This window comes from Lontra canadensis, unplaced genomic scaffold (assembly GCF_010015895.1).
Source record: "Lontra canadensis isolate GAN:19392208 unplaced genomic scaffold, GSC_riverotter_1.0 scaffold174, whole genome shotgun sequence".
Lineage (NCBI taxonomy): Eukaryota > Metazoa > Chordata > Mammalia > Carnivora > Mustelidae > Lontra > Lontra canadensis.
Window position 1 is genome coordinate 1576095 of NW_022631168.1, and position 5772 is coordinate 1581866.

Below are 5772 nucleotides of genomic sequence, written 5' to 3' on the forward strand. Positions count from 1 at the left end.
CACACCAACCGATTTCAAAACTCATATGAGACAATTTGGTACTGTCACAAGGATAGACATACAGATCTCCGGAATAGAACCAAGTGTCCAGAATTAAACACACACATCTGTGGTCAGATGTCTATAAGGAAACTGCGACTATTGAATGGGGGGAAAATAATCTTAACAGCTGGTGTGAGGGCAATTATATATCCACATGCAACAGAATGAAGGTGGACATCTACCCCACAACATATTCAAATATCAACCCAAAATGTATCAAAACCCCACATATAAGAGCTAAAACTATAAAAAACCTTAGAAGAAAACATAGCAGCAAATCTTCATGACCTAGGTTTTGGCAATGGAGTCTTAGTTATGACACTAAAAGCAGAAGCAACAAGGAAAAAGTAGATAAATTGGACTTCAAAAAGTAAAAAGAATGCAGAGAGTATGAGAAAATATTTGCAAATCATATAAATAAGAGTCTAGCATCAAGAATATGTAAAGTACTTTGACAACTCACACAAAAAATTTTTTTTAAAGATTTTATTTATTTGACAGAGATCACAAGTAGGCAGAGAGGCAGGCAGAGAGAGAGGAAGGGAAGCAGGCTCCCTGCTGAGCAGAGAGCCCGATGCCGGGCTCGATCCCAGGACCCCGGGATCATGACCTGAGCTGAAGGCAGAGGCTTTAACCCACTGAGCCACCCAGGCGCCCCTCACAAAAAAATTTTTAATGGACAAAGGATATAAATAGGTATTTCCCCATAGATAAACAAATGATCAATAAGCACATGAAAAGATGCTTGACATCATTAATAATCAGGGAGATGCAATCAAAACCACCATGAGATACGACTTCACACGTGGTAGGATGAAGAACTACAATAATGACAATGTTGAGGAAATTGGAGCTCTTGTGAATGTAAAATGGACAACAGTGGTTCCTCCAAAAGGTAACACGTTATACACAAATGTTTATGTCAGAACTAGTCAAAACAACCAAAGGGTGGGAGCAACCCAAATACCTATAAACTGTAATGGGTAACCCTCACGCTAACCCTAACCTGTACAACGGAATACTATTGTCATAAGAAGGAATGAATTACTGGCACTTGCTATAACACAGATGAACCTTGAAAACATTATGCTATGTAAAAGAAGGCAGATAGAAAGGGACACATGTTTTATAATTCTATGTATCTGGAATGTCCACAACAGAGAATCCACAGAGACAGCCGATTAGTGCTTGCCAGGGGCTGGAGGGAGCAAGGATACAGGGATGAGAGCCGAAAGGTGTAGAATTTCTTTTTGAGGTGATGAAAACATTCGAATGGTAACTCTGGTGATGGTTGCACAGCTCTGTGACTATAATAAAAACAACGTATGGTCTGTAAATTGTGTCTCAATAAAGTTGCTTATAAAACATGAAAAAAAGAGAGGACTCTTCCATGCAAATCCAGCCAACCCCGCAGGCTGGCCTTTTTCTCTCTACCTTGAACTCCCTAAGCTCCCAGCTGAGGAGGTAAGAGGTAGTATCTCTTTTTGTTAGAACAAAAACAAAACCAAAAAAATTCTTCTTAGAGTTTGGACAAAACTTGCAGTGAAGAAAAAAGGTTTAAAGTAACCTGTGAATGAGGCTTGGGCCAATTAATTGTATGTATCGTAAAAATGTGGAATGGGTGTTAAAATATGTTACATGTTTGAGCTACACACATTTGTAAAGTGTTAGAAACTTTCTCTGCTGTCCAAAAGTTTTACTTTTATAAATAATGTCTTGGTTGTGGCAAGTTGAAAGTTTCCATCTCAATGGCCGTGGCTGCTGGCCAGGTGGAGTGATTGATAATCACCAACAAAATCCAGATGCTAGCGATCATTTCTTGAAACAATGCGGTGAATGCACAATGCTTACTCCTTCTGTCAGAGAAAAAGAGCTAGCTGGCTTTCCCAAAGTAAAGAATTTCATGTTCCTGATTAAACAACAACAACAACCAAAAGCTGTAACTCATGCCAAAAATTGGCCCATTTGTTCTGTGGTAAAAGAAGCTGCATCAGACTTTTGATCCCCTCTTGGGCTGTCGGTGGAGCCAATAGAAACAGGAGCTGTTAAGAAAACTAACCAGCGTGGAGTGTACAGCCTGAGGCAGTCCTGTCTTCACGAGCTCCTTCATTAGCATGGTGATCTTTACCCCAATGCCTTCCTTTTCTTGAGGCCTTTGGTGCACTGATGTTCCTGAAGATGCCTAGGCTTAGTTCAAAGATATGTCAGCTCACTTAAGGCCAAAATGGGTTTCTCACCCCCTCCAACCTCCAAATTAAATATTACTATTTAAATGGGAGGTACCTTTCCAGGGAATTGACACATTTACAAACCAAACCGCCTGCCTTAAGTGTGTCAGCTGTACCAGGACTGGGTTAGGGCCTCAATTATCCAGAGATGCTTCTCAGTTGTGCAGCCCGCCCCCCACCCTGTGAAAAAAAAAATGCTTAAAACTGTATATGAGTGAATTCTACTAAACATTTAATTAAGAATTTATACCAATCCTTCTCAAACTTTTCCAAAACACTAAAGAGGAGGGAATACATCCATATTCATTTAATAAGGCCAGCGTTACCCTCATACCAAAGCCAGACAAGGACACACGGTAAAATGAAATTATAAGCCGATATTCCTGATGAATATATGTGCAAAATTCTCAACAAAACACCAGCAGACTAAATTTAACAGCACCATAAAAGGATCATGCATCATGATCAAATGGAATCTATTCCAGGGATGCAAGGATGGTTTAACATCGACAAACCAATCAATGTGATACACTACATTAGCAAAATGAAGGTTACAAATGTACCTCAACATAATAAAAGCCATAGCAGTAAGGGCCTAATTAGCCAGAGCGAGCCATTTTGTTGTTTATGCAGTAAACTTGGATTGAACCTGCCCCTTCCCCCCAAGAGAAAAGCGCTTAGAAACAGATTTGGTGAAATACCGCCAAATAGCCCCCGATAACGGAGTCCAGATACAAGGACGTGTCCGGCCAGGTGGAAATGTCCAATCAAGGGAAAGCGCACGTATTACCTCCCTACCCACCAAGGATGAGCCAAGCCAGGTGGAGACATCCAATCAGGAAAGCACCTCTCTAACCACCCAAGAATGTGGGCCTTGCCTTTTGGGCGCCAATTCTGACCAGAGTGATAGGCTAATTCAAATAATTACTATAGGGTGAATTGTAATTCAATTGGCCACCTGTGTGTGGCCAGGCTCAACCACATGGCCTTTGCTCTATAAAAGTTAGTCTGTGAGGCTGGGAGGGGTCGCCTCTTTGCAAGAGGCGGCCCTGGCCGGTCAGCTTGATTCTCGATGCTTGGCGCGAAATAAAGCCCTGCTTAACTTTCGCTTTGTATCAGTCTCGTCCTTTTGTCTATGGACCCTTTCAATAGCCAATAAGTCCATAGCTAATATCATCCTCAATGGTGAAAAGCTGAAAGCTTTTTCTCAAGCTTCAGAAAATAAAACAAGAGTGCTCCCCCTCACTACTTTTATTCAACCTAATACTGGTAGTCCTGGGTACAGCAATTAGGCAAAATTAAAAATAGAACTACTGAATGATCCAGAAATCCCAATTTGGGGTATATACCCATAGATAATGAAATCAGGATCTCAAAGAGATATATGCATTCCCATGTTTATTGCAGCATTATTAATAATAGCCAAGACATGGAAACAATCTAAGTGTCCGATGATGGATGAAAGGATAAATAAAATGTGGTATGTATACAATGGAATATAATTCAGCCATAAGAAAGAAGGAAATGCTGCCATTTGTGACAATATGGATGAACCTGGAGAACATTATGCTAAGTGAAATAAGCCACACACAGAAAGACAAATAATGCAGTGATCTCATTTATATGCAGAATCTAAGAACGTTGAACCTATATAACCAACGAGTAGAATGATAGAATGATGGTGGTTTCCAGGGGCTGAGGATGGGGGAAATGGGGAGAAGTTGGTCAAAGTGTACAAACTTTCAGTTATAAGAGAGATTAATGTATAGTATGGTGACCATAATTAATAAAATTGTATACTTGGAATTTGCTAAAAGAGTAGATTTTAAGTGTTCTCATCATACACAGAAAAACTGTTAGTATGTCAGTATATATATATTAAGTCTTCAAGGAAACTCAAGAGCCGAGCAATGAGGTGGAAAGTAGCTTTTACCCGACCCCATTTTATCTGTGGCTGCACATCCATGAGTGGTGCCATGAAGTGGGCTGCGCTGAGGGGAACCCAGCAGGAACTGGAGCCATCCCCCTCTTTGGGGGGAGAACCTAATCTGAATGACAGGAGAGGGATCTCCTCCCAAAGATACTGGCATTGCCTGAGTGCCACTTGTTGGAGCTGCCAGGCACCCAGGGATTGGGAAAGCTCCTGGCAGAAAAATCCCAGCCGGTATTCCAGTGTCCCAGGCTCCCAACAGGCAATGACCATGCAAGGAAGAGGCAATGTTGCATCCACCGCAGCTGCTGCCACAACCAGTATTGCAAGGTCCCCAACCCAGTATCCACCTGGTTGTGGGGGCCCTCCCTTACCTATGGACTGAGGGCACCCCCTTCAAGCATGGTGGGTCCACCACCTGGCATGAGGCCCCCCAGTTGGTCCCCCAATGGGGATTCCCTTCTGGATGAGGAACTCCAATGGGCATGTCCCCTCCAGGGATGTGACCCCATCCCCCAGGGATGCGAGGCCTTCTTTGACCTTTGGCCACAGAGTTATGGAAGTAGCACCACAGAGGCATGGGCCCAATCCCCCAGGGCCGGGTTACCACACACCTGTTTGTTATGCCATTGTTCTCAGAGTCTCACAGGGTTGTCTGGTTTCCCTTTCAGGGCCTCCTCCCCCTGGAATGCACCCACCAAGGCCCTAGACTCATCCTGGCCCTCCTCAGCTCCCTGCCCATTTCCTACAAGGCTGTATATAATCCTTTTACTTCTTTGTGGCCTGTGAAACTATATTAAATATTATAAATGTAAAAACCAAACCCTCATGTTATAACACCTTAAAAGAAAACATGACATTCTACAACTTAAATATATACAAAATTTTATTTGTTAATCACACCTCAATAAAACTGAAAAAAAAAAGATCACTCAATTTAAAAATGGGCAAAGGGGGCCACCTGGGTGTTCAGTTGGTTAAGCATCTGACTCTTGATTTCAGCTCAGTTCTCGATCTCCAGGTTATGAGTTCAAGTCCTGCATTGGGCTCCACGCTGGGTGTGGAACCTACTTAAAAAAAATAAAAATATGTAAAAATGGGCAAAGGATCTGAACAGACCTTTCTCCAAAGTAGATACACAAATTGCCAATAAACACATGAAAAAAAAAAGTCCTCTAAATCATTAGTTGTCAGGGAAATGCAAATGAAACCTCAAAGAGATACCACTTTCACACAGTAGGATGGCCATACTCAAACAAATGTTGATGAGGATGTGGAGAAATTACCATATAACCATGCAATTCCATTCATAGCTATATACCCAAAACAACTATAAGCAGGTAATGGAACAAATACTTGTAAAGGAAGCAGTATTCACAATAGTTTAATATCCATCAAAGAATGAGTAGATAAATAAATCGTAGTATACCCATGTAATGGAATATTATTTGGCCATAAAAAGGTAGTGTATGTGCGTATCTAAACAAAATTTAACATTCTTTAACAGATAAATTAAAATACAACAAAGTAGCATTAACAGTGTCAAGTATTCATCAGAAGAAGCAGAAAAAT

General features: G+C 41.4%; 1 pseudogene; it reads left to right on the top strand.

Moving 5' to 3' along the window:
- The first annotated feature begins 4310 nt into the window (after positions 1-4310).
- Positions 4311-4909, top strand: LOC116860333 (annotated as a pseudogene).
- Positions 4910-5772: the final 863 nt, after the last annotated feature.